This window comes from Anguilla rostrata, chromosome 8 (genome assembly GCF_018555375.3).
Source record: "Anguilla rostrata isolate EN2019 chromosome 8, ASM1855537v3, whole genome shotgun sequence".
Lineage (NCBI taxonomy): Eukaryota > Metazoa > Chordata > Actinopteri > Anguilliformes > Anguillidae > Anguilla > Anguilla rostrata.
The window spans coordinates 57,366,567-57,386,140 of NC_057940.1; the positions used below are offsets into that span (position 1 = coordinate 57,366,567).

Sequence of the window (19,574 nt, forward strand, 5' to 3'; positions counted from 1 at the left end):
AATGCCATATCTTAATTACGTCTGATTAAGTCTGAGTCACTGCCATAATGCCATATTCTAATACGTGATTAAGTCTGAGTACCACTAGCCCCATAATGCCCATAATTCTCTAATTACTGTCTGATTAAGTCTGAGTACCACTAGCCCCATAATGCCTATAATTCTCTAATTACTGTGTCTGATTAAGTCTCTGAGTACCACTAACCCCATAATGCCCATAATTCTCTAATTACTGTCTGATTAAGTCTGAGTACCACTAGCCCCATAATGCCTATAATTCTCGAATTACTGTGTCTGATTAACTCTCTGAGTACCACTAGCCCCATAATGCCCATAATTCTCTAATTATGTGTCTGATTAAGTCCTGAGTACCACTAGCTCCATAATGCCATAATTCTCAATTACTGTGTCTGATTAACTCTCTGAGTACCACTAGCCCCATAATGCCCATAATTCTCGAATTACTGTGTCTGATTAACTCTCTGAGTACCACTAGCTCCATAATGCCCATAATTCTCTAATTACTGTGTCTGATTAACTCTCTGAGTACCACTAGCCCCATAATGCCCATAATTCTCTAATTACTGTCTGATTAAGTCTGAGTACCACTAGCTCCATAATGCCCATAATTCTCTAATTACTGTGTCTGATTAACTCTCTGGGTACCACTAGCTCCATAATGCCCATAATTCTCTAATTACTGTGTCTGATTAACTCTCTGAGTACCACTAGCCCCATAATGCCCATAATTCTCTAATTACTGTCTGATTAAGTCTGAGTACCACTAGCCCCATAATGCCTATAATTCTCTAATTACTGTGTCTGATTAACTCTCTGAGTACCACTAGCCTCATAATGTCCATAATTCTCTAATTACTGTGTCTGATTAAGTCTCTGAGTACCACTAGCTCCATAATGCCCATAATTCTCTAATTACTGTGTCTGATTAACTCTCTGAGTACCACTAGCCCCATAATGCCCATAATTCTCTAATTACTGTGTCTGATTAAGTCTCTGAGTACCACTAGCTCCATAATGCCCATAATTCTCTAATTACTGTGTCTGATTAAGTCTCTGAGTACCACTAGCTCCATAATGCCCATAATTCTCTAATTACTGTGTCTGATTAAGTCTCTGAGTACCACTAGCTCCATAATGCCCATAATTCTCTAATTACTGTCTGATTAAGTCTGAGTACCACTAGCCCCATAATGCCTATAATTCTCGAATTACTGTGTCTGATTAACTCTCTGAGTACCACTAGCCCCATAATGCCCATAATTCTCTAATTATTGTGTCTGATTAAGTCTCTGAGTACCACTAGCTCCATAATGCCCATAATTCTCTAATTACTGTGTCTGATTAACTCTCTGAGTACCACTAGCCCCATAATGCCCATAATTCTCGAATTACTGTGTCTGATTAACTCTCTGAGTACCACTAGCTCCATAATGCCCATAATTCTCTAATTACTGTGTCTGATTAACTCTCTGAGTACCACTAGCCCCATAATGCCCATAATTCTCTAATTACTGTCTGATTAAGTCTGAGTACCACTAGCCCCATAATGCCTATAATTCTCTAATTACTGTGTCTGATTAACTCTCTGAGTACCACTAGCCTCATAATGTCCATAATTCTCTAATTACTGTGTCTGATTAAGTCTCTGAGTACCACTAGCTCCATAATGCCCATAATTCTCTAATTACTGTGTCTGATTAACTCTCTGGGTACCACTAGCTCCATAATGCCCATAATTCTCTAATTACGTGTCTGATTAACTCTCTGAGTACCACTAGCCCCATAATGCCCATAATTCTCTAATTACTGTCTGATTAAGTCTGAGTACCACTAGCCCCATAATGCCTATAATTCTCTATTTACTGTGTCTGATTAACTCTCTGAGTACCACTAGCCTCATAATGTCCATAATTCTCTAATTACTGTGTCTGATTAAGTCTCTGAGTACCACTAGCTCCATAATGCCCATAATTCTCTAATTACTGTGTCTGATTAACTCTCTGAGTACCACTAGCCCCATAATGCCCATAATTCTCTAATTACTGTGTCTGATTAACTCTCTGAGTACCACTAGCCCCATAATGCCCATAATTCTCTAATTACTGTGTCTGATTAAGTCTCTGAGTACCACTAGCTCCATAATGCCCATAATTCTCTAATTACTGTGTCTGATTAAGTCTCTGAGTACCACTAGCTCCATAATGCCCATAATTCTCTAATTACTGTGTCTGATTAAGTCTCTGAGTACCACTAGCCCCATAATGCCCATAATTCTCTAATTACTGTCTGATTAAGTCTGAGTACCACTAACCCCATAATGCCTATAATTCTCTAATTACTGTGTCTGATTAACTCTCTGAGTACCACTAGCCTCATAATGTCCATAATTCTCTAATTACTGTGTCTGATTAAGTCTCTGAGTACCACTAGCCCCATAATGCCCATAATTTTCTAATTACTGTGTCTGATTAAGTCTCTGAGTACCACTAGCCCCATAATGCCCATAATTCTCGAATTACTGTGTCTGATTAAGTCTCTGAGTACCACTAGCTCCATAATGCCCATAATTCTCTAATTACTGTGTCTGATTAAGTCTCTGAGTACCACTAACCCCATAATGCCCATAATTCTCTAATTACTGTCTGATTAAGTCTGAGTACCACTAGCCCCATAATGCCTATAATTCTCTAATTACTGTGTCTGATTAACTCTCTGAGCACCACTAGCCCCATAATGCCCATAATTCTCTAATTACTGTGTCTGATTAAGTCTCTGAGTACCACTAGCCCCATAATGCCCATAATTCTCTAATTACTGTCTGATTAAGTCTGAGTACCACTAGCCCCATAATGCCTATAATTCTCTAATTACTGTCTGATTAAGTCTGAGTACCACTAGCCCCATAATGCCTATAATTCTCTAATTACTGTCTGATTAAGTCTGAGTACCACTAACCCCATAATGCCCATAATGCCCCATAATGCCCATAATGCCCCATAATGCCCATAATCCCCATAATGCCATGAATGCCCCATAATGCGCAGCAGATGAGTGTATCTTTCAGGTTAACACACGTTCATATTAACTGCATTCTCTTTCATAATTGTGTCTCTATTCATTTCAATATGCGAGTTCCCTGTCTCCAAACAGTTCCCAAAGCGTAGGCTGATATAACTGCTCCGCCATAGCTTGCCACATTTGCATCCTTTTTAAGTGCCGAAATGCTCATTGGCCAGATCTGTGTAGACAACCGAGACTGTGTATGGATGTCATTCTCTGCTGTTTTAAAAAGAATAGCACCTAGGTTTGTAAGGTTTTTTTCATGTCATAGCCTTTCTTTTCTTTTTTTGCTGAGAGGTTAAAGTGTATGAACCATGAATGGATATTTTAAACTGGATGCTGATAATCTTGTACCCTTCTATGGCTCTATAATGGAATCTCAAATGCTGGGCAGTATTAGAGCTTGCTGGTTCAGCTAGAACATTTGGCCTGAATCTTATTACGTGTCTAAAAAAAAAAAAAAAAAAAAAAAAAAAAAAAAAAAAAAAAAAAAAAAAAAAAAAAAAAAAAAAAAAAAAAAAAAAAAAAAAAAAAAAAAAAAAAAAAAAAAAAAAAAAAAAAAAATTTTTTTTTTTTTTTTTTTTTTTTTTTTTTTTTTTTTTTTTTTTTTTTTTTTTTTTTTTTTTTTTTTTTTTTTTTTTTTTTTTTTTTTTTTTTTTTTTTTTTTTTTTTTTTTTTTTTTTTTTTTTTTTTTTTTTTTTTTTTTTTTTTTTTTTTTTCTGAGTACCACTAGCTCCATAATGCCTATAATTCTCTAATTACTGTGTCTGATTAAGTCTCTGAGTACCACTAACCCCATAATGCCCATAATTCTCTAATTACTGTCTGATTAAGTCTGAGTACCACTAGCCCCATAATGCCTATAATTCTCGAATTACTGTGTCTGATTAACTCTCTGAGTACCACTAGCCCCATAATGCCCATAATTCTCTAATTATTGTGTCTGATTAAGTCTCTGAGTACCACTAGCTCCATAATGCCCATAATTCTCTAATTACTGTGTCTGATTAACTCTCTGAGTACCACTAGCCCCATAATGCCCATAATTCTCGAATTACTGTGTCTGATTACTCTCTGAGTACCACTAGCTCCATAATGCCATAATTCTCTAATTACTGTGTCTGATTAACTCTCTGAGTACCACTAGCCCCATAATGCCCATAATTCTCTAATTACTGTCTGATTAAGTCTGAGTACCACTAGCCCCATAATGCCTATAATTCTCTAATTACTGTGTCTGATTAACTCTCTGAGTACCACTAGCCTCATAATGTCCATAATTCTCTAATTACTGTGTCTGATTAAGTCTCTGAGTACCACTAGCTCCATAATGCCCATAATTCTCTAATTACTGTGTCTGATTAACTCTCTGGGTACCACTAGCTCCATAATGCCCATAATTCTCTAATTACTGTGTCTGATTAACTCTCTGAGTACCACTAGCCCCATAATGCCCATAATTCTCTAATTACTGTCTGATTAAGTCTGAGTACCACTAGCCCCATAATGCCTATAATTCTCTATTTACTGTGTCTGATTAACTCTCTGAGTACCACTAGCCTCATAATGTCCATAATTCTCTAATTACTCTGTCTGATTAAGTCTCTGAGTACCACTAGCTCCATAATGCCCATAATTCTCTAATTACTGTGTCTGATTAACTCTGAGTACCACTAGCCCCATAATGCCCATAATTCTCTAATTACTGTGTCTGATTAACTCTCTGAGTTCCACTAGCCCATAATGCCCATAATTCTCTAATTACTGTGTCTGATTAAGTCTCTGAGTACCACTAGCTCCATAATGCCCATAATTCTCTAATTACTGTGTCTGATTAGTCTCTGAGTACCACTAGCTCCATAATGCCCATAATTCTCTAATTACTGTGTCTGATTAAGTCTCTGAGTACCACTAGCCCCATAATGCCCATAATTCTCTAATTACTGTCTGATTAAGTCTGAGTACCACTAACCCCATAATGCCTATAATTCTCTAATTACTGTGTCTGATTAACTCTCTGAGTACCACTAGCCCCATAATGCCCATATTCTCTAATTACTGTGTCTGATTAAGTCTCTGAGTACCACTAGCCCCATAATGCCCATAATTTTCTAATTACTGTGTCTGATTAAGTCTCTGAGTACCACTAGCCCCATAATGCCCATAATTCTCGAATACTGTGTCTGATTAAGTCTCTGAGTACCACTAGCCCATAATGCCCAAATTCTCTAATTACTGTGTCTGTTAGTCTCTGAGTACCACTAACCCCATAATGCCCATAATTCTCTAATTACTGTCTGATTAAGTCTGAGTACCACTAGCCCCATAATGCCTATAATTCTCTAATTACTGTGTCTGATTAACTCTCTGAGTACCACTAGCCCCATAATGCCCATAATTCTCTAATTACTGTGTCTGATTAAGTCTCTGAGTACCACTAGCCCCATAATGCCCATAATTCTCTAATTACTGTCTGATTAAGTCTGAGTACCACTAGCCCCATAATGCCTATAATTCTCTAATTACTGTCTGATTAAGTCTGAGTACCACTAGCCCCATAATGCCCATAATTCTCTAATTACTGTCTGATTAAGTCTGAGTACCACTAGCCCCATAATGCCCATAATGCCCCATAATGCCCATAATGCCCCATAATGCCCATAATGCCCCATAATGCCCATAATGCCCCATAATGCTGCAGCAGATGAGTGTATCTTTCAGCGTTAACACACGTTCATATTAACTGCATTCTTTCATAATTGTGTCGTCTTATCATTTCAATATGCGATGTTCTGTCTCCAACAGTTCCCAGAGCGTAGGCCTGATATAAAATGCTCCGCAGAAGCTTGCACACATTTAGCATCCCTTTTTAAGATGCCGAAAGCTCATTGGCAGATCTGTGTAGACAACCGACTGTGTGATGTGATGTCATTCTCTGCTGTTTTAAAAAGATAGCACTTTAGGTGTTGTAATGGGTTTTTTTTCAATGTCATTGTTTTTTTTCTTTTTTTTGCTGAAGAGGTTAAAGTGTATGAACCATGAATGGATTTTAAAGGACTGCTGTAATGATTTGTACCCTTCTTATGGGATTGTTAAGACTGGAATCTCAAAGGGGGGCAGTATTAGCAGGCTTTGCTGGTTCAGCAGAACATTTTGGACCTGGAAGCTAGTTATTCAGAATCGTGCCAATCAGTGACTTAAATTAAGTGCTGTAAAATCCATAATTCAGCACAACCCCCAGAACTTGAGTTTGAGATCCATGCTCTGAGATATCATGCTTAAAATAATATTTTGAATTCAGTATTTTTACGTGGTAAATTGCGTTACAGACGCTGTAAATATTGAAAGAGCGCTCTGGAGCAGTGTGTGTGTACAGTGAGCTCTGCAGAGACAAACGAGAGTTTCGCACTGCCCATGCTCTCTTCCTGAGCTGCAGTCAATTAAAACAAAAACAAAACACCTTGACTGGTTCACAGACAGGCTTCTTTTTGCTCCTTGATTCACACATGCACACTCACAAGTGTGTGTGTCACACTGGAACTAATCGCAGGTGTGTGTGTGCGCACGCGTGTGTGTGGTGAACAGAAATACATTGTTCTTCTGTAATATAGTTGAGTCTGAATTGGGTGTGTATGTGGAGGAGGGGTCCATTTGGGATGGGGCGCACACAGACTGGTGCCTGTTGGATAAAGAGCTAGAAATTCATTGGGCAGACTGTCCTATGGGAGTGGAATTGAACCTGTTGCCCCGGTAACATGCTTTTCCTCTTTTTCTCCCATATTGCTGTGTGCCGATTTGAAATAAAATTGAATATTAAAGTGCACCTGGTTTCAATCTGTTACAGTGGATGCAAGGCTACATACACTCTCATGAAAAAAACAATCAAACAAACGTTTGTGTGTTGGATCCAAATAAAGGCACTTCCATTTGCTAGTGACTGTGTTCTGTGAGATAGCCATGAAGACACTTCACCAACCCTGCTAGGCAGGAACTGCGAGTAGGATGGCTAGCCACATTAATCCCCCAAGCTAGCATTGCAAATAAGCAATGTTCTTAATCACAGGAGTGTTAGAATGACCTTGTATCATCATGATGAACCCTAACCTGTGCATTTTGTGTTTTTGCAACTTCCTTTCATTCCAATATCAATCAATCAATCAATCAAATTTATTTGTATAGCGTATTTTACAACAGTTGTCACAATACGTTTTACAGACAACCCTAGCCTAAACCCCCACAGGAGCAAACCTAAGGCAACAGTGGCAAGAAAAAACTCCTTGTGGCAGATGGGGAGAAACCTTGGAAGGAACCAGGCTCAAGGGGGAAACCCATCCTCCTCTGGTCGGCTCAGTGTGCCGACTGGTGACCAGCATGTCAGCCAGTTTATGCACAATATATGATATGTGATGTGGCTCAGATGATGGGTGGGGCCGGGTGGCGGTGATGGGGAACAGCAGGTGGCGGCAGATGTCGGCAGGGTGGAGGCAATGACGAAGGAGGGGCTGGACCACAGAGGTGGGGGAGACCAGACGACTCTCGAAGCACTCTCGAGGGTTGGGGCAAGAGCCCCGCCAGCAGCGTGGGGAAGAGGGTGGAAACGACAATTAGGGAATTTGCAATATAGCAGACAGTGAGTAAAGTGGCAGTGGTATGTATTGGGGGGACCCCGCCAGGAGTAGAATATGGCTGCATATCTACTACGACAGGGATGGAGAGCCCATGCAGTCATGAGGGGTAGACAACCATACCCGCCTATCAAGAGCCAGCCCATGTAAAGTCGGGTCACAGCTGATTGACAGGTGACAGTAAGGAAAGGATTCCCACCTACAAAGCTCTATGACTACAGGCTTCTCGCACCCTGTCTCCAGACTACAACTGATTGTAAGCCTGAGCACAGAGGTGCGTTTTTAATCTAGATTTAAATATTGAGACTGTGTCTGACTCCTTTATAAATTTTGGACGCTGGTTCCACAGTAGTGGGGCCCTGTAGGAGAAAGCCCTACCACCTTTTAGGTTCTTGGAAATTCTTGGGACTACCAAGAAGCCTGCGTCTTGAGATCAGAGTGACCTTGTGGGCTTATAAGGTAGGAGCATGTACACAGGTGCACGTCCATGCAGAGCTTTAAAAGTCAGGAGCAAAACCTTGAAGTCTATCCTATGCTTAATGGGTAGCCAGTGAAGCGACGCTAGTACTGGTGTAATGTGCTCAGCAGCTGCATTCTGCACAAGCTGGAGACTCTTTAACGAGTTATTAGGGCAGCCAGAAAGCAGGGCGTTACAGTAGTCTAACCTAGACGTAACAAATGCATGGATCAATTTTTCAGCATCCCCGACTGACAGGAAATGTCTAATTTTAGCTATGTTGCGCAGCTGAAAGAAGGCAATTCTGGATATGTTTTTTATATGGGTGTCAAAAGATAGATCAGGATCAATGGTGACACCAAGGTCTTTAACGACCATATTAGGTTCAGCCAAACAACCATCACAGTTTAAGGTGAGAGTGGACAATTTCTCCCTTAATATTTTGGGACCTAAAACCAACATTTCAGTCTTGTCTGAATTTAGGAGCAGAAAATTTGAAAGCATCCAAACCTTGATATCTACAATACAGGCCTCTAACCGTGAAAGCGGCAGTGCTTCGCCAGGTTTCATTGAAATATAAATCTGGGTATCGTCCGCATAACAGTGGAACTCTACGCCATGTGCCCGGATAATATTGCCAAGTGGTAGCATATATAGCGAGAAGAGTACTGGTCCTAGTACTGATCCTTGTGGAATACCGTATTTCATTATTGAGGAGCTGGACTCTTCTTCTTTTAATTTGACAAACTGTTTCCTGTCACATAGGTATGATCCAAACCATGCGAGTGCCTGTCCATGAAGTCCAACACAGGACTGGAGTCTGTCCAGAAGAATTCCATGGTCAATTGTGTCAAAAGCTGCACTCAGGTCGAGGAGCACAAGAACCGACACAGAGTTACGGTCAGCTGACAGTAGTAAATCATTTGTAACCTTGATAAGTGCGGTTTCTGTGCTGTGGTGGGGTCTAAACCCAGATTGGAATACTTCATGGATACCGTTAGAACTAAGGTATGCACTTAGTTGCTTAGCAACAATTTTCTCCAATAATTTTGATAGAAATGGAAGGTTTGAAATAGGTCTATAATTTTCCAATTTATTGGGTTCTAGGTTTGGTTTCTTCAATAATGGCTTAATGACTGCCACTTTTAATGACTCAGGTACGTATCCTGTGACTAGGGATGTGTTAACGATTTTTAGTATATGCTGGCCTAGTACTGGAAATAGTTCTTTAATCCAGTTTGAAGGAATAGGATCGAGTATACAGGTCGTCGGTTTTGAAGACATAACTAATTCAGATAACTTAGCACATAACTTAGAACAGCTTAGCACTGCTGTCTGTAAATCTTCCTGTTGTAACCAGGTGCGGGGCTGTTTATTAACATGAACAGAAATAGTGCATGATGGAGACAGTTTAGTCTCTAATAGCCTCAATTTTCTGATCGAAGAAGTTCATGAAGTCAATGCTGCTAAGATTGGAGGGATAAGATGAAAACTCTGATGATTGTTTTTTAGTTAATTTATCCATAGTGCTAAATAGAAATTTTGGGTTATGTCTATTTTGTTCAATTAGTTTTGAGAAAAAGGCAGATCTAGCAGAAGCAAGAGCTTGCTTATACTGAAGAAAGCTGTTTTTACATGCAAGATGAAATACTTCTAGCTTTGTTGACCGCCATTTTTGCTCTAATTTTCTAGTAGACTGCTTCAGGGCCCGGGTGGTATCGTTATATCATGGAGTGTGCTTTTTCCGACTAGGGTTTCTTCTTTTAAGGGGGGCAACAACATCAAGAGTGTTGCTGAGGGTAAGGGTTAGCTGGTTAGTCAATTGGTCCAGAGCGGCTTCATCAGCATTTTCATCAGCCTTTTCTTCTGTGGAGAGGAATGACTCCGGAAGCATATTTATAAACTTTGGATTAACCTCAGGGTTTACTGATCGGCTGTAGTAATGTCTAGGCTCTGATACAGGAGGATTTGGTGCCTTAATATTGAACATAATGAGGAAATGATCTGATAGTATAGGGTTATGAGGTGCGATGGTAAGATTTACCACACTAATACCATGGAACAGAACTAAGTCTAAGGTATGGCCACAGTAGTGAGTAGGCTCACAAACATTCTGTACAAAACCAATGGAATCAGTCAAAAGCTGTTCCTAGGGGGTCACCATTTTTATCCACATGTATGTTGAAATCACCAACAATTATGACCTTATCTGCTGAAATTGCAAGGTGTGATAAAAACGCAGCAAATTCCCTTAAGAAATCAGAATAAGGCCCAGGTGGCCTGTAAACAGACACAAGAAAAAAGGACTGCCCGCTAGCACTTTTATTAGCTAGATCGGGCTGTACACAGTTAGTAATAAGAACTTCAGAAGAGAAGAACATATATCCATGCTTAGGCGCTAGACTCAATAAGGACTGATAAATAGCTGCCACGCCTCCCCCTCTGCCTGATGGACGTGACACCTGAGTACCTATGAAACCCACAGGAGACGCTTCATTAATCGCAACATATTCATCAAGTCTTAGCCAAGTTTCAGTCAGACATAATACATTGAGATTATGGTCTATTATCAATTTGTTGACAAGATCTGCTTTTGGAGTGAGTGTTTTAGAAAGTATGAAGTTCTGCGATTTTCATTTTCATATTTGACTTGGGTTTGACTTGAAAGATTAGTCATACAATAAAGGATTTTCACTCATTCATTACATTTGTGGAATGCGTTGTTTATTGATTTGCATCCTATGTGCGTGGAGTGACAGCAGGGCTTACCAAACTAGCTAGCTATAAACCCCTGGAATTTGCCAGAAGCCATGTGACAGAATCTTCTGAGACCTGGATGAAAATTTTGTGGTCCAATGAGGAGGAATGGGGTGTTGCACTACTTCCTGATGGCAATGGAGACTAATCTTTCAAGTCAAACCAAAGTCAAATATGAAAATGAAAATCGCAGAACTTCATACTTTCTAAAACACTTTTTTTTAAAACACTGAGCAGCATTGTGAGCTAAGATAACCAATATCATTTAATGTAACTTGGCACAAACCTTACCGCGAGATTTACTAACCTTACCTCAGTGTCATGGGGTCCTCAGGGTCTTTTTCGTGATGTCACAGACTATCATGATGCTGTTAAATGGCTAGTTAGATTTGTTACTAGAGGTATTTATATAGTGAATAAACGTCCCCCAAGTAATGCAATACTTCTTATGAAAAATATAGTGCACATATTGCAGTATAACACTCTTAACATTGTTAAAATTATGGCATATATATTCATTTTTACAGTTACTGTGGATTACATTATTTTCAAACTTTTGATATTAGAATTTTAATGTAGACCATTATTCTGAATGACCATTGTGCACTTTAAAACTTTATTTCTCCCTTAATATGTAATGTGATATGTATCTGATGTAACTGAGAAATAAGAGTGGAATCATTTCTTATGATTTTTATGCATATTATTAATTTTCTGTAAGATACATGGCCTGCAAACACAGCAGTTGACAGCTTGTCTTAGATGTGTGAACATCTGCTGGCACCAGGGCCAAGAAAAGTCTGGTTCTGTAGCTGTCATAGGGAAAATTGTATGATGCATAAATTGTCTAGTGTCTTTATCAAAGCTTTTCTATTTTTTGGTGTGGCTGACAATTGACTATGGCAGAAATCAAGGCACATGAATTCAGCTATTTGATCTGAATGTGGACATTCAGAATTCCATTTCAAAAGCTTCTGTCGATTTCACATGAATCATGTGAATGATCCGGAAGTTGAAAACTTTAATCTGAGGAAAATTTTCATATTATGGTAGAGTCCATTGAGTGTGAAAATGCCTAAAATGGGTAAACCACTGGGGTAATCAGACAACATACTGACACAGGTGACACTCATAGAGTTTATTAGCAATGTGAGAATACAGTGGATTATTAATAATAAATCTTATTAATAATAAGATTCCTGTAGAAAATGCTAAAAAAAGATCAAGCAGTGAATGTATCATACCTCACTGATTAATAAACATCATATGTGGTAGATTTGCGTGTGACAGGTGTGTGTGTGAGAGAGATGGTTCCAGAGCAGTCTCATGTTGGATTATGGCTTTTAATTTAGCATTTTGCTTTTAAAGGAAAGCGTCTCTTAACTGACAACCTTTAAGTGTTTTTTATCTGCTGTCCAATGTAACATGCCATTTTATGTTGATCAGCTAAAATCACTTTCAAAAGAAGTTTAGAAGAGGGTGAAGACAAATGTGTTTCCCCCCTCTGGGTTCAGAATCTAAACACGTTTTTTTCACAAGAGAGTAAAAATTTCCATCACGGTGACTATATCCTTCATAACCATAATTACACATTAGTCCACTAACATTAAGTTTCCCTGGAATGCCTTTGCCCTTCGTGCTGGAAGAAAAGAAATACAGCAAATATGAGTCAAAATATGATGCTACCCACCTATCAGAGAAGAGCTGTTTATGTGCTTGTGTGTGTGTGTGTGAGGCAGTGAAGCGGAAGAGAACTCACCTGCACACCACGTATTTAATCCAGGGCCATGGAACAGCCTGGCCAATCTCAACAGAGTCAGCATATATCCCGCCACTCAACCAGTACACTCCACTGCCACCACAGGGGTCCACCAGCACCTGCACAAACAACCCTCATACAGTCACACAGTGATGACATCAGCGCCTGTGCAAACAACCCTCATACAGTCACACAGTGATGACATCAGCGCCTGCGCAAACAACCCTCATACAGTCACACAGTGATGACATCAGCGCCTGCACAAACAACCCTCATACAGTCACACAGTGATGACATCAGCGCCTGCGCAAACAACCCTCATACAGTCACACAGTGATGACATCAGCGCCTGTGCAAACAACCCTCATATAGTCACACAGTGATGACATCAGCGCCTGCGCAAACAACCCTCATACAGTCACACAGTGATGACATCAGCGCCTGCGCAAACAACCCTCATACAGTCACACAGTGATGACATCAGCGCCTGCGCAAACAACCCTCATACAGTCACACAGTGATAACATCTGCATCTGCACGAACAGCACTTATACCATCACACAGTGATGACATCAGTACCTGGGCAGACAGACCTCATAGGCTGAATCTGAAACCAGACACTTTTTCCATGCGAACACCTAAGTGCGTTGGTGAAGTGGTGAAGTATAGAAAAAGTCTGAAATGATGTTTTATTAATGATTAGACAAATAAGTTATTAGTTGATGTATGAAGCTTTGACTGATGTGAAATATACTGTTTAATTATAGATACATATACACCGATCAGCCACAACATTAAAACCACCTGCATTTTTCTGCTTTTTTTCTGATTTAATATTTTATTTTCTCTGTTTGTAATCAAACAATTCACACATGGTCAAAGCACAGACTCAGAGCTTTTATTAAACGGTATTCTTTTACATTTTGGTTTCACCATGTAGTAATTACAGCACTTTTTATACATAGTCTGCCATTTCAGTGTTTTAGACAAATTAACATAATGTCAAATAAAAGAGTCATGTTTTGTATTTGGTTGCATATCCTTTGCATGCCATGACTTCCTGATGTCTGTGACCTATCAACATCATCAGAGTCTGGATATCTTATTGTCAGGTTGTCCTACAAGCGATACAAAAACTCTTTCCATGTGAATGGATCTCTATGGGAATTGGGAGGTGGGACTAGATTCAGCTGTAAATTATGCTGATACAGTATGGAACACATTTGTCGGCTAAATGGCTCATTCATTACATCAAGGTCATAAAGTCATCAAGGGCCCAAGGTATCAAATGAGCCTCAAACCACCGTGCTGCTGCCATATATGCAATAGATACTACAAGCAATGTTTCTCTTGAATATTTTTTCCATTGAGTTCAACAGGAAAATTAATCAGGAGAAACAATGCCTGTAGTATCATGTCTGAGCACAAACTTCCTGCATGACGGCCTTCAGGCTTCATGAAATACAACCTTTTTATGATTTATAATTTTATGGTTGTTTATGTCTTCTTGTCTAATGAGAGTCTCACTTTGGGTCATTTTACAGCAGTCAGCAGCCATACCACCATGCACCCTGCTCCTGCCAAATGGCTAACCCTAACCCAGTCTCACTTTGGGTCACTTTACAGCAGTCAGCAGCCATACCACCATGCACCCTGCTCCTGCCAAATGGCTAACCCTAACCCAGTCTCACTTTGGGTCACTTTACAGCAGTCAGCAGCCATACCACCATGCACCCTGCTCCTGCCAAATGGCTAACCCTAACCCAGTCTCACTTTGGGTCATTTTACAGCAGTCAGCAGCCATACCACCATGCATCCTGCTCCTGCCAAATGGCTAACCCTAACCCAGTCTTACTTTGGGTCATTTTACAGCAGTCAGCAGCCATACCACCATGCACCCTGCTCCTGCCAAATGGCTAACCCTAAACCAGTCTCACTTTGGGTCATTTTACAGCAGTCAGCAGCCATACCACCATGCACCCTGCTCCTGCCAAATGATTCATTCATTCATTCAGTGTCTCAGTGCTTAGATGTGGAGTGATTGAGTTCCCACTGAGCCTTCAGCATGGAGTGCCCTGTTGAATGGTACCTCACACACATCTCATAACAGAATCTGAATGTTGCATAATAAACCACAAAAAATCTACAAATCTACAATGAACCAACACCTCAGCAATCCTCCTACAGACTACTCAAAGGTGATCCTGGGCCAACATTGAAGGCAGAGATTGATGCATGTTGAAACATGTATTTCATCTTGATTGAATCACAAAAATAGATTTTGATTTTTTACAAGAACCATATCCTGTCACTCCTACATAAGAAGCCAGAAGACACACACACACACACACACACATGCACACACACACACACACACACAAATGCATGTACACACACACACACACACACACATACATATACCCACACACAAATGCAAATATGTACACACACACACACACACACACACACATACATACATATACCCACACACAAATGCAAGCATGTATACACACACACACACACACCCCTACCACATACACACACATACACACACACACACACACAAATGCAAGCATGTACACACACACACACACATACATATACCCACACACAAATGCAAGCATGTATACACACACACACACACACCCCTACAACATACACAAACATACACACGTGCCTATGCCTGCACACAAAGACATTCACAAACACAAATGCAGACATACCTGGTAATTGTCAGCCTTATTCTCTTTCCAGTCCAAATCTACAATGAACCAACACCCAGCAACTTACCACATGCAGCTATGCCTACATGCAAGCATACACACATGCACAAATACACTCTTACCTGAAAACTGTCAGCCGTTTTCTCATCGCAGTCATACCCATAATTGCAGGTGTTGACGCCATGGAGATAGATCCATCCTCCATGCCATCCACCATCTGGGCCGTGCGCTCGACAAACATGATGTTTTGTCTTCGATGTCACGGCATCTGTCAAAGGTCAACAAATAAGGAGAGATCTTATTTCTGCTAATTACATTGACATCATTTAGCTGCAAACATGGAAGAGAGCGCAGTTCTCTTATTTACACTGACACAATTTAGCTGCAAACATGGAGAAATTTCACTCATTCCTGTAATTCACACTGATGTCATTTTACCTGAAACATGAAGAGATCTCAGTTCTGTTATTTACATTGACATACTTTGGCTGAACCTCTTGCCTTGTACCTGGGCTAGTGCCCTGTATTCATGAAGGACAACTTAACAGCAACACTGGTCGACCTACTACTGGAACCTATTCCAGCCTGCCTAGGGCAAGAGGCAGGAATACACCCTGCACAGGTTACTAGTCCATAACCGGGCACACACACCACTCACACTTAGAGGCAATTTAGAGCCTCCAATCAGCCTAGACTGCTTGCCTGGACTGCAGAAATCGGCATAGCTGGAGAAATCCCACGCGAACACTGGGAGAACATGCAAACTCCGCACAAACTCCACCACGCAAACACCGGGAGACCATACAAACTCCGCACAGAAATCTCATGCGAACAACCCAGAGAACTAAACTAATTTTATGTAAAATGTGATACATACTTTCTGGAATGGGATCCGTAGAATTGCGATCCACCCACTGAAGCTCCTGGTAGCGGCAGCCTTCTCTGTGAGGTTCCTCTTTTTTCCACGGAATCCATGGACTCACACAGCTGCAGCTCTGGATGTTGTTTGTGGTAGAACATTGTGCGTTCACCCCACAGCTATACACGCTGCATCCATCCACACATTCACCATTGCGGCAGACTTCACTGGATCCACATGCACCATTACTAGTGCCTCTGCAAGTTGGATCGGCAGTTGAGAAGCTGCTGTACAACAAGAGATAGAGCACTAAGAAGAAGACTTTTCTGGACTCCATCATTGGTTCCCTGTATGACAACAACAATCCACATGAACAACATCAATCAGAGCCAAGCTAAAGCAAACACAGTACACTGCTAGTGAAATGGTATTGTCTCTTACTGAAGCATTTTAAGGGAAGATATGACTGCTCAGTGTAATGTGTCAGCACTTTCTAATAAAAAGCATCACATACATATAGTAAATGCTGCAATGTAGTGTTTCACAGATAGAATTTCGTTGGCTGTTTCGCCCAAATAGATTTGTTGCACCCATAATTTTTTTTTGTATTTATAATTGTAAATCTCACGCAGCTAGACCAACGAGGGAAATAGCTGGGAGCGAAGGTATCTGCGTGTGTCCCTTCGGTGCTGCTGGAAAAAGTTGTACTATTTAAAATTCACTGTTCTTATAAACGGGGCGAGACTGGAGAACTCTTATTTTGCTATATCTGGATGAAACTATGTTCACTGATCATACATGCATACAAACACTCAAAAGAAATATCGAGGCGCAGAAATTTATTGTTCCCTCATTATTATCAGTGGTCATTGCATCCTAGTGGGGAAGCCGTCTGAAAACGACAGTTGACTACCTGACAGTTTAATGTAACAATTGTAATTATTCAGGATGTTATCATTTAGTAGCACTTTTTAAATCAAACTCTTAAAGAAATCTCCGGGAATGTTTTTTGTTTTGTGGTGAAGGAGAAAGGGGGAATTGGCAGCCCTCTCTGCGTTGGAGAATTCTGTGCACATGGACCTTTACACCCATTTCGGTGACCAAATACAGTCTGTGCTTAGTTTGCCTACATAACAACTAAACTTTGCACTTCATATGACTCTTCTTGTGCCAGTAAAAAGCACAGTAGGCTTTTATACATATTTTACATACACTTTATATGCATATTTTTACATATACATGGTGTGCTCACACAGGCTTGATGTGAGAGTATTGAAAATGAACTCCAGATAGACTCCAAGCCAATAATTTAAAGTCAATTCCACCACTTTACAAATACATTTTAACTAATTTAAAGAAAAAATGTATTATTTGAGAATTTTTTTTATCAAAAAGAGGATGTATTTCTACATAGATAGAAATAGAAGATACATCCTTAAACTTCATGTCAAATGTATTCTTTGAAATGTCACATAACAGAAAGCTTACCTTGATCTCAGCAGAGACTGGGATGGTAATGCACGGTCTGTGCTGTGTATATAGGCTATAAGCTGAGTCGGTGTGAGTGCCGTGTATACAGCTATACTTTCTGAAATCAGGAACTCCTCATCTGTTCATTCTCACTTGTCACGTCTCACTAATCACACTCAGCTTCTGTGGAAATGCTGCCACACACACAGATCAGACGAATGTTCAAGACTGCAGCCACTGAGCTGTCCACTAAGGAGAGGGAGAGTGAAGGAGAGACAGAGAGAGAAAGAGAGACAGAGAGAGGCAGAGAGAGAGAGAGAGGAGAGAGAGAAAGAAGGACAGAGTGTGGGACAGTGTGAGTCAGAGGAAGAGAGAGAGAGAGAGCACCCTAACCACTACAACCCAGCAGCCAGTACAATAACCACTACAACCCAGCACCCTAACCACTACAACTAACACAATAACCACTACAGCCCAGTACCCAAACCACTGCAACCCAGCACCCTAACCACTGAAACCCAGCACCCTAACCACTACAACCCAGCACCCTAACCACTGCAACCCAGCACCCTAACTACTACAACCCAGCACCCTGACCACTACAACCCAGCACCCTAACCACTACAACCCAGCACCCAGCACCCTGATCACTACAACCCAGCACCCAGCACAATAACCACTACAGCCCAGCACCCTAACTACTGCAACCCAGCACCCAGCACAATAACCACTACAACTTTCCAACAATTCAAAATATGATTACACTGTATTATGGAGAACCTAAGGTTCACACAATGCTGATCCAGCAGGATGTTGTGCGACTGAGCACTGTTTCTTCATTACTCCCTGTCAGCCCAGTAAAAGTTCTATTTTATTTTTGGGGTCTGATAAGGGGCACACTTCTGTAAACCGCCCTACAATCCTGTTCCTTCTAGTGATCCAAATTTCAAGCTTTGCTTGTCCAGATAAAAAATTAACCAAGCAGAGTTTAAACCTGTGTTGAACACTGTATTCTGGACCCAGAATGAAAACGTATCAAAAGCCACCCCATGACTCCTACACAGGTCTCAGCAAAGCAAACAATGCCAGGTGATTGCACTGCACAAACTGAAAAGTGAATGATTGTATGTTTCTTGGTATAAATGTCTGTTCGTAAATATGAATATTACATGCTGCTAGGGAAATTTCCCCATGGGAATAATGAAGTATTCTATTTATGTGTGTCTGTATGTATGTACAGTATTTATTTTACAACCAGTATTTATTTTAAGTTGCAAATATACAAGAACTTGTACATTTTGTAAAAAGAACGTGACAACCTTGTATAAGCATATATGCTTTCTGTAGGTCTTCACCAGTAGTTTTATACATTCATTTAAATGTCTCGTTTGAGGCAATTTTATTATTATTGTTATTTGACACTTTGATGTGACACAAAGTTTGAATGACCACATTGTCAACATCAATCAATCAATCAATCAATCAAATTTTATTTGTATAGCGTATTTTACAGCAGTTGTCACAATACGCTTTACAGACAACCCTGGCCTAAACCTCCTAAACAGGAGCAAGCCTAAGGCAACAGTGGCAAGGAAAAACTCCCTGTGGCAGATGGGAAGAAACCTTGGAAGGAACCAGGCTCAAGGGGAAAACCCATCCTCCTCTGGTCGGCTCAGGGTGCCGACTGGTGACCAGCATGTCAGTCAGTTTTATAAGATTTGTGATGTGGCTCAGATGATGGGTGGGGCCGGGTGGCGGGAACAGCAGGGGGCGACAGATGTGAGCAGGGTGGAGGCAATGACGAAAGAGGGGCTGGACCCCTAGAGGTGGGGGAGACCAGACG

The 19,574-nt window shown here is 40.5% G+C and overlaps 1 long non-coding RNA gene across 1 annotated transcript; it reads right to left on the minus strand.

Moving 5' to 3' along the window:
• Window positions 1–12,043: 12,043 nt before the first annotated feature.
• Window positions 12,044–18,559, minus strand: LOC135262283 (uncharacterized). Its single transcript, XR_010332164.1, has 5 exons — window positions 17,750–18,559; window positions 16,280–16,608; window positions 15,525–15,670; window positions 12,680–12,798; window positions 12,044–12,559 (listed from the first exon to the last, which is right to left on the minus strand). It is a non-coding gene; the product is annotated as an uncharacterized LOC135262283 (long non-coding RNA).
• Between the last annotated feature and the right edge of the window lie 1,015 nt (window positions 18,560–19,574).